Source organism: Aythya fuligula, chromosome 5 (assembly GCF_009819795.1).
Source record: "Aythya fuligula isolate bAytFul2 chromosome 5, bAytFul2.pri, whole genome shotgun sequence".
Classification (NCBI taxonomy): domain Eukaryota; kingdom Metazoa; phylum Chordata; class Aves; order Anseriformes; family Anatidae; genus Aythya; species Aythya fuligula.
The window spans coordinates 35,796,052-35,812,253 of NC_045563.1; the positions used below are offsets into that span (position 1 = coordinate 35,796,052).

The following is a 16,202-nucleotide window of genomic DNA, read 5'->3' on the forward strand; positions in this document are numbered from 1 at the left end:
TGATCCCTCTGAAAGCAAATCCACCCCTGCCTCTTTGTAAAAGCAACACCACCACTCCCCATCCCCCCGGCAAAAACCAAAACCACGCACTGCAATTCTCCAGTCTTCCTGCTATGCCTTCTTGAGCTGGAGTCATTACAAATCTGCAAAGGGCTTGCACTGATACAAGGCAGAGGGCAGGGCTGTATGGACAGAACTGCAGCATCTCGTGCTTGCAACAACCTCTTTATCTTTTCGTAACCTCCCTAAAAGTATATTATAGGGTCAGTGAAAGAATGGACCACACACTAAAAGCCAGTCTTTACCAAGAATCAGTCAGGCACATTCAGAGTAATCATCCCTTTCTCCCTTACAAAACAAGTTTAGTTTCACAAGTAGATTAAAAGAAACCACCTACAAGAACTACTGTGCTTTTGAAAATGTGACAAAACCATGCGTTCTGTAAGAGTCTGAACAGAGTCCAACCTGCTTTTAGGAATGCTTCTACAAATACCTAGCAGGAAGCCGGGGGGAGGGAATAGCCATCTAGCTCCCTCGCATCTGCTTCCTGAAAAAGCTCTCACATGGAGAGGATGCGTTCAGCCACAGACTCAGGTATGGGCTGGCACTCGGGGGACGCCAGCCTAAACCATTCTGCTGGAGAACACCCCTTCTGTATTGCTTGAAACACTACACTTTAGTGGTAGTCTCAAAGCCAACACTGAGTTCAGGGCAACTAGCATTACTACAAAGGATGACCACCAGACAGTACAGAGCAGAGCAGGGACTCTCACCTACCCAAATTCCTGAGGAGGCTGGCAAGAGAAGCTTTAGCAAAAACTGCCGGTGGCTGTCACTAAGAGGTTGAAATGAATCATAGCACAGCAAATCCTGGAAGCAGAAAGACCATAGGTGGGAACAACGTTTGAATGGGAAATCAAAGGGTGAAGTCTTTTTCAAAACATAAAGGGATATTGTGGAAATTCTGCTTGTTGTTCCTTCTGGCTTCTTAGAAAGATTTATGAAACCATAAACCTATTAAGTTTCTGCAGCTCAGATGCACTCATCTCAGAGCGCCTAGATGAGAAGTTTCTCACTGTAACAATAACAACCTTCTTTTATCACCATCTCTCTGAATCAAGTGGTTTTCTCCTGGAACACATTCTGCCAGACATTTGGGGGATCAAACAAACATTTGGTTACACCAAAAAAAAAAAAAAACAAAAAACAGGATACTTCTGAGTGCTGTGGCCCAATTTTTCCTCACTATTCAGCATAAACCTAAATCACACATGTCAAGCACAAGGACAGCAGGAGTGAAATTATCTGTCATCAACTGGAGCCTTCTAAGAAGCCTCCAACAGTAGGAAGATAAGTTTCAAAGCTGGTCCTTGCTATATAAAGGGTCCTGCAATAAAATCTGTATCGTTTCAGCCTTACCATCTGATCTCTGACTATTGCTACAAAAGCCTTGCATCCACATACGATGGGAGCCCTCTAAAATTAAACTGGGCAAGCAGATCTAACTGTGAAGAGCTACGCTGCAACCCCGGGAACTGCACAGAGGCACAAGCTGGAGCACAAACTGCTGCTCAATTTTTGTCCTCCTCCACCCCCACCAAGCTCATGTGCTAGAGAAGACGCGCGGGGAATCCTGTCAAAGAGGATTCAAATCCAGATCTAAGAAAGGAGAGCTGAGAAGGCTTAGATCATGTCTCCAGCTTGGCCTTCCCCAGTCCAGTTCACTGCCGGGCTACACAAGCACTTGTGCTGATGTAAGACAGACAGCACAGGACAGAATAAGCGGTCAAGGATGGCTGCTTTCAGCTGCAAGGCCAGCTTCAGCTGCACAGAACACAACGGCACAAGTGCTAGTTACTTTATTACAACGATCTCTGAAATTTCATAGATTGCTAAAGCAAATAAATTTAAATCATCCATTTCTACTCTTCCAACAGTATTTCCAGACAGGTCAAGTGAAGTTGGAATACTTGGAGGCAAGAAAATTAGTATTAACCAAACCTCTTTAAAATGAGCCAGACAGCACTATCAGAGCTCGTTGAAGTAATTATAGCCTAAAATCATACTTATAAACTAAACACATTTTAACAATAACATTCCAGGAAGAATTACATTTCAACTTTGACATTACCAACAAACTGAGCCTGTCTCTCAAGTAGAATCACATTTTAATTTGGGGATAGAAAAGCTCATTTCCAACTCAGTCTAACGAAGCGAGTAAAAGGTTTAAATTCTATCAGCCTGCAACTGCACTACTGACATTTTGGCAAGTCATTTGGGCAGCAGGTGAATACATTTCTGCAGGTGGTCTTCTGGTGAGGAAAAATTTTCCTTATTTTCTTTAAGGTGAAATTCTTCACCCCTTCAGCCATTACTGAGATGCATCATAATTCTAAACTAGAGCTCTCCATTTTCTTTGGTGTTAAATTATAGACCTGCTGTGTAAAGACAATTTTTTTCTAAAAAAAAAAAAAAAAAAAAAAAAAAAAAAAAAAAAAAAAAAAGATTGCCTGCGAAGCTCAATTGTGATTGGGAAGGCCGCCTACACACCAGAGAGAGTGAGAAAAAACACACTTGCAGAGCTGAAAAAACATTGATGTAGGCGTACATAAGGGGGGAGGGAAGAAAGAACTTGGTTCTACTGAAAAAGGCTATTTTCTTACATCACCCTTGAAAGAACTAAAACGTGTTACTTGCAGAGCATTTGAAAGATTGTTTTCTACTTTCCAGATGTCAATATCCAGCACTACAAGCAATGAGGAATCCTTGCAGACTCATCTCCCTGACTCCAGCATCCTGCATCTCATCCAAGGGCTGCTTCGCTTCCCCCACCTTTCTGCTGCATCCCACGACAGCTATTCTCAGAGCAGCAATTCACCTGCAGAATAACAGTTCAAAGCTCTAGAAGCCTTACGTAATTAATAACATAAGGATGTACTGAAATTACATCCAAAGCCTTTTCAAAAAAAAAAAAAAAAAAGGGGGTGGGTGGGGGGAAAGAGGGGGGAGAAGAGAATGCTTCAGCTCATACAAAAAAATTAATTTCTAGAAACACTAAGTAAGTAGCATTTGTTCTCAGCAGAATCAAACAGTATTCAGAACTTCTGAAAAACAGCTGCAAAGAAGTTCAGATATTTCTCAAAGACTTTTTAAAAAATATTTTCCTCCATAGCCTCAGCAGCCTTCAAGTTGATTCATCTCACAAGAAACGTTAAGAGGAGATCCCAAAAGGCCTGTTAGCTAATCCAGTTTTTCAAAGGAAAGAAGGAGCAGGCATCAGTGGAAAATATCCTCCCCTTTTTCTTTAGGAAAGCAACATCTATGCATTATAATTTCTAAAACAAAGAACTCTATACACAGCGCTCTTGTGTCATCATAAAGCTATGAAAATATTTAATAGGTCTGTCTTTCTCTTCATAATAAAAACAAAAGGCTGTTGACATTAGCGTGTTAGCTGATTATTACTGTAATTACTATCACCGGAACGAAGACAGCTGGGACAAGTTTCACCAACAGACGTCAATAAAAATAAGATGATGCATTGCATGTTGCTCCCATGGCTTTGGATAGCAGCTTGCAACCCAGCGGGAGGATTCCAGTCAAAGGAGATGGGAGTTGAGCACCCAACTCCCTTGGATGCTCAGGCTGGTATTTTGAAAGCCCTGTAGCTAGCAGATGACTGAATCGCTGCACCCACAGTACCACAAGAGAGAAAAGCCCACACAGCAGTGCTCCTCAAAGGCCACCTCCAACTAAAGCTTTTACAGAGCTCAAAGTTTCATCTCCAGCCAAACATATGCTGCAACTAAATATGCTGAATGTCAAGAGCTGGTAAATAACGTTACTACAAAGTGAATTCCACTTGTATACATCTTTTCAACTATGTGATTGCTAAGCACTAATGGCTATTACTCATATATACCAGACAGGTAAATTCAGCATCTTAGAAAGCACAAAGCCAGTTGACTTGCACAAACATACTCTGCAAGCAAAAGCTTAGAAGTCATAGCTAAACTCTTAAAATTACTCTTAAAACACAGGACAGTTGCTCCTGGAGGTCACTGAAGCACAAGTTCTTGGAAGGAAGGTAGACGGGGACAAAGAACCAAAGGGCAGTGTAAAATTTGTCAGTGTTTCAAGCTCAGGAAAGCAGGATCTGAAACTATGACCGTGAAACAGCAAGGAGAATAAATAAGGCAATATAGGAATGAAGACAAAAATAAAGGGATGTACAAAGCAGCAAGAAGCAAAACTCCTTGTTTTAGGAAAACGGGAATCATCTAATGTAAAAGGAGGTATATAGATTCCTATTGGAAGTTCGAAATTACAGCCATCTTGACTTTCATCCTCATAAATAGTGAAATACTATTTCTGAGACTTCAGTAAAGCCTATTTATATAGTAATACATGTACATTTCTGATAAACCAAATAATGCATGAAAATATTACACAACAAATCAATCACATACACAGAATTTGCATCCTAATAAAGCGTATCCCTTCATGCTTAGCTTGTCAAGCTAAAGAACATTTGCTTTGAGAGCTACTGCCAGAATAATCTGATCTCCTGTATTCTTCCATAAATGTCATTTTTAGGTAAAATCATGTTTTAGTTCCTCTTAGCATTCTACAGAACAGCTCGAGGTAATGTGGAAGGCTGCGTTTTACCTTTGGGTGCTAAAATCTCCAATGAGACCAAGCCTATTAAGAAAGAAAAAAGCCCTAAGAGCATGGAGGGCTGTCAGAGGATTCACTGCTGCCAATAATATCAAAATTCAGAGAAGATATTTACCTCTCACTTCTCAGACACTAAGAACTTAAGGAATTTTTCAGTGCAATACTGCCAAAGAGGAAAGCTGAACCAGTGAAACCTTTTTACCATCTCAATTACTTTTTGAGAAATGGCAGTACAGAAAAAAGATTTGAAATTGAATCATGCTTCAATTTTTAAATGTTTCATCTCAGGTGTATATGGGGGTTAGTTTTAGGTTCTCATTGTGTGTTTTTTTTTTTTTTTTCCTTTCACCACGGGAAGAACGAAGTCCAATACAGATTTACAGCCTAATATAAATTCAAATACCTTTGACATCATAATTATACAGTATCAATCAAAATTAGTAACATTGCATTTAATCCATTAACTACTTTGCTGCCCTGTCAACATAAGTCAATTACTGTAATTCTTAGCATTTTTTCCTCAAAAGGGGTCACAGAATAAGTTTCCTTTAATTTCATTGTATTTGAAAAGGATTCTTCTCATGTTCACAACCTCATTTTGGTGCTGTAAGCCATAACCTCTCCTGATTATGCACCATCACCGTGCCTTACACACTTTGAGAGGTCAGTTTTTCTAGCCACACAGCACAACTGTAATAGCGTATAAATGGCACTTCATTTACCTTGAATAAAACTGCACATCCTACAAATAGAATACCTGTCCCGAGAAGATACTGCTGACTTGAAGAGCTTCGCATACATGAGCTCATATTTCTGCCCAGGGCTGAACCAACTGAACTAGAACATCAAGGAATTCACAGAACACAATCAGGGAAGTGGCCTCTGGCATTACTAATGACAACAGGAAGCATTCTACAGTAAGGAAAGCAAATAGCTAAGTTTGAAATGATTGAAATGCAAAGAGAGTTAACTCAATTTATTTACTTGTTAAATGAAGTGGTCACCTTTCCTTTTTTGATGTCCAATATTCCCTCTTTAAAAGTTAGCTTATATCTGCAAAAAAATATTGTCCTAGTGTTTGTTTTTCAGCCCGTCACAGCTAAACTATAAGAAAAGCACAGGATTTTCCACTGTATTAGGAGTTACTGCTGTCAAGCAAAGCACCAATAGTATCTGTTGAAGAAAATATTGGAGGAGCAAGGATAAAGAGCAATTTTAGCAAATAATACGCAAGTTCATGACTTGAAAGCTCACTCCTTTTCTATTTTGTTGGGGTTATTTCTGTTCATATGTTTTCTTCTTTCACATGTGATTTGAGGCCATCCAACCGCTGTTAAAAGAAATGGAAACTGAGCTGGCATCTCAACTGACTTCTGTCATTTCACTTTTGGAATTTTAAAACTGTTGGTCAATGAAAACAGAAGAAGCACAATAGCAAATATGTCACTGTTAGGAAGCTTCCTACTGATAAGGATTCAAAGTGCTTTGCAGACAAGGTAAATATCCTTAAACCAAATAAAAAAAAATAAAGAAAAAAAAAAGGGAGACCAAGGCAAGAGAAAGAAAGATCTCAAAGTGACTCAGCAGCCAATTGGAAGACTAATGTTTCTGATTGCCAACTTCTAACACCTATGACAAAGGACCAGAATGGCTTCTCTTTTTATGAAGGCTCTTATCAGCACTGTGACAAACTAATGGTATACATACTTTAAGGAGCAATACATTAGCTATGCAAATCAGATACCCAAAACAAGAAAGCAGAGAGCTGCCTAACAGCGATCAAAAGCTTTGAAGCATCTTTGCTGAATGGCATCAGCATACCGATAACCGGTGTGCTGCTTCTGCTGAGATGCAGTGGCATCTTTCAACAACCAAAACATAGAATCAGATTTCCCCAGTCCTTCACAATACACCAGCATATTGCAGAAACTCTGTTATTGTACCCTTTACCACAAAAAGGAGGTTAAACCAAGCCTAGTGGAACCTGGTCTAGTGGGAGGTGTTCCTGCCAATGGCAGAGGGCTGGAACTAGATGATCTTTAAGGTCCCTTCCAACCCAAACCATCCTCTGATTCTAATATCATAGAACAGATTTCATTAGATTTTAACTGTATGTATTTGTTCTGTGAGCACCATTCCTATAAGGCTCTAGATCCCTTCAATAGCACTCCGGGAGTGCATATCATATATCTGCTACAAAAGCAAGCTTCACAACAAAAATAAAGTGTCCATAAAATTCAGTGAAACAAACATTAACTACCTTGCTATTACTTCAAAATATCCAAAAGGATATGAAGCAGTCCATTCCACTGAGCAAAATTTATTCAGTCTTCAAAAGCATTGACACATTGCAAACTGAAAATCTTTATCTCTAAGTGTCACACTCCATAAACCATATCTTTTTCAACCCTTCATTCAAATTTAGGCTATAAAGTCAGTATTTTTTTTAGCTAGAAAGTTTCCTGCATATGTAACCAGACTTCTCTACCCTGTTACAAGCCTTCCATGAAAAGAAACTCATCCATGTCATCTTTGTGATAAAGCAGAAAACAATACGCTATTTCTATCCCATTGAAAGAGACCAAAAGAACACCATCAAAAAAATCAAGATATTCTCTCCTGCCACACCTAAGGTTTCCATTTCCAACTGGGAGCCATCTTTTACACTTATATTTCATGAAAATTGATAAACTTATTTCCTAACTCACCAGTACTGCATGTTTTCATAGCCTTTTGAACTGCTCTGCAGACTTGGTAATTTCAATTAGTGTGGGGTTTTCTCTCTCCAGTTAAGCTCTTCAAGCTCTTTGCGAGGTTAAAATGAAATCAAAAAAAGTTCTTTTCTATCTTGTTTTCCTCAGGAAAATTACAAAGTATTTTGTACTTTTCTCAGCAGATAGTTCTTTTATCTGCATTTCAAGATAAACTGTTCTGTAAACAATATTTCGTAGTTATGCTTTTGGTCATATATGCAGTTCAGAAAACATAAAAGCATTTGTAGGCCTGCTTAGACAGCATTATTATGGCTTACATTAAGTTTTGTAAAGAAGTTAGTGAAAACAGACATTCTAGCAATGCAACCACATGTCTCAGAACTCTGCAAAATTCAAATAATTTTACTTGTCAGTTCTGCAGTTTTCCCATTAATGAAAATATTTACTTCACAGGGGTCAATTGATTAATTTCCATGAAGAGCCTGGACCTAAAACACACAGTAATTTGACACATCTGAGGAGAGGGTGAAGGAAAACCAAGCTAGATTTTATATTCATTTCCAAATGAGAAAATATTTGAGTTGCAGCAGAACCAGCTACTTTCACGTTCCTAAGAATATTAGCAAAATTACTCACAATAAAGAAAATGCAATGCTAATAGAATTTCTCTCAAACTGCATGCCAAGCCATGAACAGCAGCAGACTCTTCCATGCTAGATTTTTTATCTGAACAGACAACTTTTGGAATCTGTCTCAATTCTTGTCCATCCCAAGGTTGCAGGAGTTTCACTAATAAAATGAGATGTAACATTTTGAGAACTCTGTGCTCATTTATGCGTGGGAAGACAGGGAAGAGAGTTACAGAACACTCTGAACATATTACTTTTAATAAACCCAAACCAAAAGAGAAATGTAAGAAAGTACTTCATGAATCCAGAGACTATTAATGTAGCTAACTATTAAGGATTCATGAAAGTCTATTCCCAGCTTCAACTGTTGAACACAAGATGAGAAAAATTACCTAGTTCCCTTCAATGCACTACATAATTATTCAAATACTATTCTTAAGGTGGTCTCACTATTACAGAACCATTTGTCCCCAGACTGACCAGGTATATCTGAAAATCTGGTCCAAATCTGGGGCTAAAATAGTGTATTTATCTACAAATGCTGCTCTTTACAACTAACACTCTTGAATACAAGGAAAGATACACAACTAAACAGTTCATGATTTTTAACAAGGATATCAAGACATAGACGCCCTCGTTTCTAAAGCAACTGCAATTCTAGGAAAGAAATTGAGATGAGGAAATAGTTAATATGGGAAAATAAACTATGAAGAAAAATAAAGTACCAACAAAACAGCAAGGTTATCCCATCTTAATGAAGCATGTGAAATATTCCCATGTTGCCACCAATTGAGATTCTACACTTCAGTAAGTATTCCTTCATTAGTACTGGGGAACTAAAGGAAAAAACAACCTACAAACACAAGAACTAAAAAAAATGACTGAATATAAATCTGCAGCATATAACAAGATAACTAACAAAAAAAAAAAAAAGTTTGCTTGTTTGAAGAAAACAGTACTTTACAAAAACACACTCTTCCAAGAAAATGGTCACAAAGTTTAGTAACTGCAAACATGCAGCACCAGGCAAAAATAGCCAACTAGCCATTACAAAAGATGCAGAAGTTACAGAACAGAATACTAAATTGATGTGGGTGCGGGGAGGAATAATACTGACAGAGACGAATCCACCATCTTCTGGCCTCTCCAAGCCATACTCTACAGTTGCTGGGCACCCCTGCCTGCAGCAGTGACCCACCAGAAGGGAGCAAAAACCCCCACCACAGTAACAGAAGAATCACTCTGCCTCTGCACCCTATGCATCTCCATTTCTGAATCAAGTGACCTCTGTAAACTGGAGATTTCCTTTAGGTAAAATTCTCTAATCTTATGCCAGGCTAAGAAGTTGAAATGTATAAGGAAAATTAGATGCACAAAACCTGTAGCCATTAAAAAAAACAACACTTTAAGCAATTTCACAATCTAAATCGTATCTTTGTCTCTAATCCATTTGAGTTATTTTCTATCAGAGTCAAGAATACACAGGAACAAATCAATTCTTCATCTGCTTCCCCATACCCTTCTGGGGCAGAACATGACTTCTCTTCTAAATAAAAGCCTTGAGAAGAACCTGTTCCAGTGATTCATTTAAATAAACATGTCAGCAAAGGTTTACATTCCCCCAGTTGAATGTAAAAATAAAAAGAATGACTATCAATCTTGAGAAAAAAAATAACACATTGCTATTTGGTTTTTCATAGAAATATTTCTCCGTTCATGTCATGCAGCCAAAATTTCGCATAGCAAGAGCTAGAAAGGAATGCTATTAGGTAGAAGTTATGGACTCCACATGACATGTCATCTTTGAATATCTAGATATAGACATAGGTACATCTTCTTAAAAAATTGGTTATTCTCTTACACTGAACATAAACAATCCTGGTGACAAGTAATTATTCTGAAATACTGTCCATATTATTCCTATCTACAAAAGCTTACCTGTGTACCTGCTGTGAAAACCAGCAAATTTTATTTAAAATTCTTAAATCATTTTAAGATTAGCTTTAAAACACATTGTCTTGAGAACACACAGAGCTTCAACCTGTTTCAGAAACAGGAAAATACTTCACAGAAAAGACATTTTCAGTTTTATTGTGGTCATTTGAATTAACTAACAGCAGATTTTCTTTCCATGTGTTTGGACACCTATTTTGAAAAACTATAGGATTATTATGCGATCCTTTATTTCCATAGACAATGCCCATGAAGAGCCTAAAACAGGTTTTAAAGGATTTTGTCCAATTGTAACAACATGACAGTGCCACTACAACTGCACAATGGTTATCTTCAGCTGGGATTAGGAAAAGCATGGGAAAGAAAACATTAGCAATGAATCACATGGAATTCAAACAATTTAGAGCAGGAACTTGGGGTACAAGCTGAACTACAACAAATTCTGTTTATAAAAAACCAGACATACCATAAGTGGCAGCTAATTTTGGAAACATCCCATTAAGGCTGCACAGGACCACTCAAGCCCATTATAAAGCATGTGCGTGCTGCTGTGGGAGCTCTCGCCCCCCATCTTTGCGTTGCTGGCTTTCAGCAGGATCAACTCCCAGCTCTGCACAAGGCGTCATCTGGAGGTGGAGGAGGTAGGAAGGAGCAGCACGCCAGCGAGGGGGACGACAGAAGCAAACTATGCCCTTCCAGGGGATGCATGGGCTTGTGCCAGGCTGACATGACCACACCACCACACCCTGAGCTTCCCGGGGGAAAATGCTCAATTTTGCTACGAAAACGCAGATCCAGTTTAACATTGCTGAAATGGTAACTGCCAAGACAGAGGGCTGGAGCTGTAAGACACCCAAATGAAAAATCTCATCCCAGGGGCTTTTAGTTACCTCAAACAACTATTCATCATTTCTGAGGTGAAAAAAATAAAAAACTGATTTTATCAGGTACAAATAAGATTGAAATCCATCAATACCCTCTGAAGCTAGGTTCCAGTATAGTTCCACTTATTCCAAGACATTCATCACAAGCATTTGAAAGAAACACAGCAGATCTAGTTACCACATGTTGCAGTTTCCCTTTTTAGAAAGACTGATGTAACGGGAGTCGAAGACAAGCCTTCACAGTCCTTGTGTCCCAGAGATGGGAAACAAGCACGTCTAGACTGGCGTGCTCTGTTAAGGGATCTTATCCTGACCTGTGGCAAGTTGTCTTATATGCAAAACTGCTGATTAAACTAGTTTTTAGAAAGGTCAGTAACAAAGAATTATCTAGCAATTACATACAAGTATAATTTGCTGCCCAGTTTCAAAACACACTGAGAATTATTGGCGTGTTCCACTGAAGGGTGTTTGAAACCCAGAAGAAAGAAATCCATCATCCCACATATCACTGCAGTCTTCGGGTATGGAATAATTACAAGTTGTAGTTTTAATTCGGTGAACAAACTGAAAGGTCTTTTCTTGCCAAGAGAACAGCTCCAAGTCTAAAGATATACATGTCTATGACATTTCTGAGGGTACCACTTACTTTGAAAGATACTGACCTAAAAGGGTTTCCCCATCAGCAGCAACTCAACCACCACAGTCACACAAAGCAGAAGTGTGAAAAAGTACGATAAAACAGTACTGCCCTGCTTGGGGGAGAACCCATGGAGCAAACCAGCACAAAGAGGCACAAGAAAGGCCTTGTTTCCTCATATCTAAACTCAGCACACAAAAACCCCTCCTATCACCTGAAGCCTACCCCAAAACCCGACTGTTAGCAGCACGCACCTCAGAAGGGCAGCGTTTGCCTGCACCCAACACAGCCCCGCAGGACGCAGCCACAGGCCCGGTGCACTCAGTCACACACATCACTTCAGTCTTGGTTGCATGAGTTATGGAAAATAAACCTCAATGCCTCACAGATCAAATCTTAACTGACCAGGCATGGTCGTTAGAGGAAAACTATTTGTGACTATATGAAATGACCACTTCAGGACGAAGCCATAGCTGTAACTAAGAACATCAGAGGTAAACAATGAAAGTCAGTATCACTAATCCAAAACACCCCTCCAAAATAAAGGTAACTTAACAACAACAAAGCCCTTCAGATGAGCGATGCCAACACCAAACACAATTTCCTGAACACAGCCTATCTTGAAACCTTTCCTTTCTGCTGAAAAGGGAAGGCAGCACTAGAGGCACCCATGAGGCCTAGGCGCCATGACCACCATGAGGACCTGAGCACCCCCCAGGCTGCGCTCAGGTCAGCAAAGCCCAACAAATACTGTGCTAATTTGGCAGTGTAATAGTGAACACAAAATACATACAGGTACTAAGAGAATATTACAAGAATACTGCTTAGAAACTGTCTATAAACATGTGCATGCTGTGTTTACACTTAGTTTTCCACCAATTCAAATTATGATTCATATTCACTAATTTACCAACCGCTGTGTGGAATGACTGGAATCATCTGGAATGAAAGGAGAAGCAGCAAGAGAATGGCAAAACATCTTACTTGAAATTGCTGTCTGAAGCCTACTCTTTTTTTCATTTTTTTTTTGTGGACTTCAGAAAGTTTGAGTATGATCTTAAATTGGGAAAAAAAAAAACTCAAGGTTTTCAAACAGTTTACCTTTAACTATAGTTGTTAACATTTTTAACGTGCTTATATTCACAGCACAAATACCATGCTGCAGAAGTCACAAAGAGATATTTTTTTTTCTGTTATATTTTTTAGGCTGATTTCACAAACCATCTGTTTCTCAATAAAATACATACATAACGGGATATCTGCCTTAAAACAAGCTCTGAAGTAAGAGGTTCTACCTTCCGCCACCTTCCTCTCTGGCCTTAGCTGGCAGATGGTCAAGAGGCCATTTACAATAATACAGGATGTTTATCAACCGATCTTCATAGGTTAGAGATGCTGGTGCCCTAATAAGAACACATGACAATGCCTTTTAGCAATAAAAGTTCAGAACTTGTACTGCATTCAGATAATGCTATCAGAAAACACATACAAAATACTTACTGACCCTGTGCTCACATTTGAGAATTCGCCTTCTTAATTCTGTCTGTGTCTAAGTTCCCAAAATAAAGAGATCAAGTAAATATTGTATTTGTTATTTTGAGTAAATCTCAACAACACTCTGGGAGTAAACAATCTTCAATGATTTGTGGGTTTGAAAAATGAAATATTTACTGATTACTGGTTGTCTTCATATTGTGATTTTGATTATTCTTTTTCCTTTCAAGACAGAAAGTTTGGTACACTCATTAACTGGGTCACAGTCAGACTCACATAAGCTTTACTATTCTAACCACAGGAAGAAGAAGGAAGACATAATAGCATATTGGTTTTGCACAGGTTATGGAAGGCATTGCTCAACATTAAAGCCCAGGGACTAATCTATGTTCTACATATAACTTCCTTTTTGGAGTCTCCAAGCATTCCTCATCATACACTTCTGTGAAACAAGAACAATTGCTGCATTTTAAAGAAAGAATGAGGTTGACAAGTCAAGCGTCAAAGGGCTCACCAGGCATAGCTCAGCCTCTGCAAGCACCCCAACGGCAGCCACCCCACAGCTCAGCACTACGCACTTACATAAATACAAGTTAATAGCCATTGTTTGAGATTCCAACTCTATTTTGTTTCACTGTATTTTAACAAGATCTCATCTAGCTCTCCAATTACTCACTACAGAAACAGGACCATCTTAAAAAAATAAAGAAAAAGACCTGAAAGCCTTAAAAGGATACCCTTTGTCTGAAAAAAGCACTTGGAAACGTACATCCAAGGGACACACAAAACCCTAGCTTTGTCCTTCAGGGTTCAACCGTCTGTTCCAGCGTAATTCCATGCATACTTTACAGTCTGGAGCAAGCACGAGTTGCAGAGGAAAGCAGTCCTGTCTTTTCCCACTCCCTCAACCCTTTCATGTGCTGGCACGAAGAGCCAGTTGGTGATGTGGTGAACCAGATCAAGGGAGCCAAGGAAACTGGAGGCTGAAATTTCTTTGGCAGGTTAGCATCCATGAAAAGCAATTTCCAGCCAGTTCGCTGAATAGCTACTAGAATGCCTCTGCAAGCAGAAAGTTAGATGGGAAAGTGCAGGGGAGTACAACACCACAATTTTCTGCAGTAACTGAGTCAATTCATGCTAGATTAAAATTGCACAGAGAACTACAATGTTAATCACCTACACTTCAAGAAGTCATTTTCCCAAGCCTCTGTTCCTGCTGAGAATTATGTCCACAATACCTAAACAAGGAAATCAAATTTGGGTTTTCAAACAAGATCTTCTTCCATTATACCACCATGTACACCAGGGTCTAATACAAAACATCCAACACAGTCATTAAACCAGCGTCTAATAAAAGTGCATCTAGCACAAATGACAAAGACTAAGACCTACATAAAACAACTAACACAGATACTGCTAGTCAAAACTTCAGGAGGTGAAGGTGGTAGCACTGGTTATGAAGGCTAAGTATACACTTATCAGATTTGAGAGTAAAAATATATTTTTCCTGTGTATTTTTTTCTTTAAAATAGTAAATCCAAGTCCTGTAATATGTGAACTGAGACTTCCTATTCTTTGAGCTGATCATTCACAAAGTATTTGACAGCCTCGTTAGTAGCCAAAGACTCTCCCTTTTGAGAAATGTTAAACTCCCCTTAAAAATCAACATTTTAAAATATTTTTCTTCATTGTTGTATTATTTTATTAGTATACATCCGAGAAGAAACTTTGGAAAAATAATACCTCATAAAGAAAGCCATGAAATAATTACAGAGGTGATATATCCAGCAACTCTCAAAGTGTTTTTCAGTTCCATTTTTATTATGTTTCCAGTTTTAGGAGTCTACTTTAGACATTGTCCCAAAAGGGACTTCATTTGGATTATAAGCATAATTGTCACATGTACAAGGCATGCTAACTGTAAGTATCTGATATACGCTGCTCTAGGGAACAAATTCATGTTTTTAAAACAAGGGAAATCAAACTAGTATTAAGGATTTTTAATTGTCTGTGACCTAGCAAGGATAACTAGCATACTTCTCACTGGGTATCATTCTTACTGATTGAAATACCATTAATTTCCCTGCGGACCAAAGCAGATCTTATCAAATGACAACTATGCCCTGAAGAGGCCATAAATTAATAATGGTATGCAGTGACTTGATACTGTATTAAGTGTGGTGGGGGTGATGGAAAGGAATACATATCATGTCAATGACTTTGCTTCTGAACAATTCAATATGTTACTGATTTCACCAACAGATAGATCAAACAGGTATGTGACATGCAGGCTCCTGTGTGAAGATCCACAGCTCTTGAAAAAAGAGGAAGTTTCCACCTAAGTCAGATTTCAGTGCCACCATATCAAGACATCACTAGGTCGCAAAGTTAACAAAAGCAAGTTACATCTTTAAGAGAGTTACTTAACTTTATAAAGGCAAGCAAATTAATATTAATTTTAGGCTTTATTAATAGCATAGCTGCTGCAATAGCAATAATATGGAAGGCCACCTAAGCAGCAGATGGACTTTATCAGGAAACCAGAACTCCCAAATTTATTCCACATAACATACATACATATTTGTGTCTACAAATACAGTTCAGTCCTCATCTACATACCTAAAGAGAAAGATGTAGAAAATCAGGTATGCAGAAAGCAAAATTGGAAAAAAAAAAAAAAAAAAAAAAAAAGGCAAAAAAATCATTGTTTTGATATTTCAAAGTTAAAGCAATAAAAGGAAGTCCGATGAGCATTTGAAAGCATTTCTGCAGGTGTACTTAAACGAGGGTTTACCTCAGCAAGAAGCATTACTTAAATGGAGAAGTAACATATTTGAAAACACTTGACTGCCATGGGTACCAAAAGAGAATGTGACAGGTTCGGCCAAGTGAATTCTTGATGCTTTGGAAGGACAAGAGACATACCGGAACACCACAAACACTATGCAAATGAATAAAATCTCATATTTCTTAACTAGATGCAATCAAATGGTAAGACATAGCTGACATGGAAAAGAGCTTCCCAAAGAATAAGTTTCATTACAGGTACCAGATCTCAGCAAAAACCCTTCAGACTCCTGCATTCCCTTATTCTAATGTTGGTGTGCAGAGCATCTCATTCCAGCAGATCTGGCTAGATTCCAGGAGACAGGCAGGGACTGTAATTAATTTGGATAGAAAGAGTACTTTGGGGCATATAGAGGACAAAAGCTAC

At 38.6% G+C, this 16,202-nt stretch overlaps 1 protein-coding gene across 5 annotated transcripts in view; it reads right to left on the reverse strand.

Annotated features, from left to right (window-relative positions):
• Positions 1-16,202, reverse strand: part of SIPA1L1 (signal induced proliferation associated 1 like 1) — a 202,024-nt gene that overhangs the window by 133,863 nt on the left and 51,959 nt on the right. The window contains exon 1 of one of the 5 annotated variants that reach the window (XM_032188073.1): positions 14,169-14,226. The exons of the other annotated variants lie outside the window; for them this stretch is intronic. The gene's annotated coding sequence lies outside the window, so the exon portion shown is untranslated. Of the gene's footprint in view, positions 1-14,168; positions 14,227-16,202 lie in introns of those variants that run through there. 5 annotated transcript variants of the gene reach the window in all.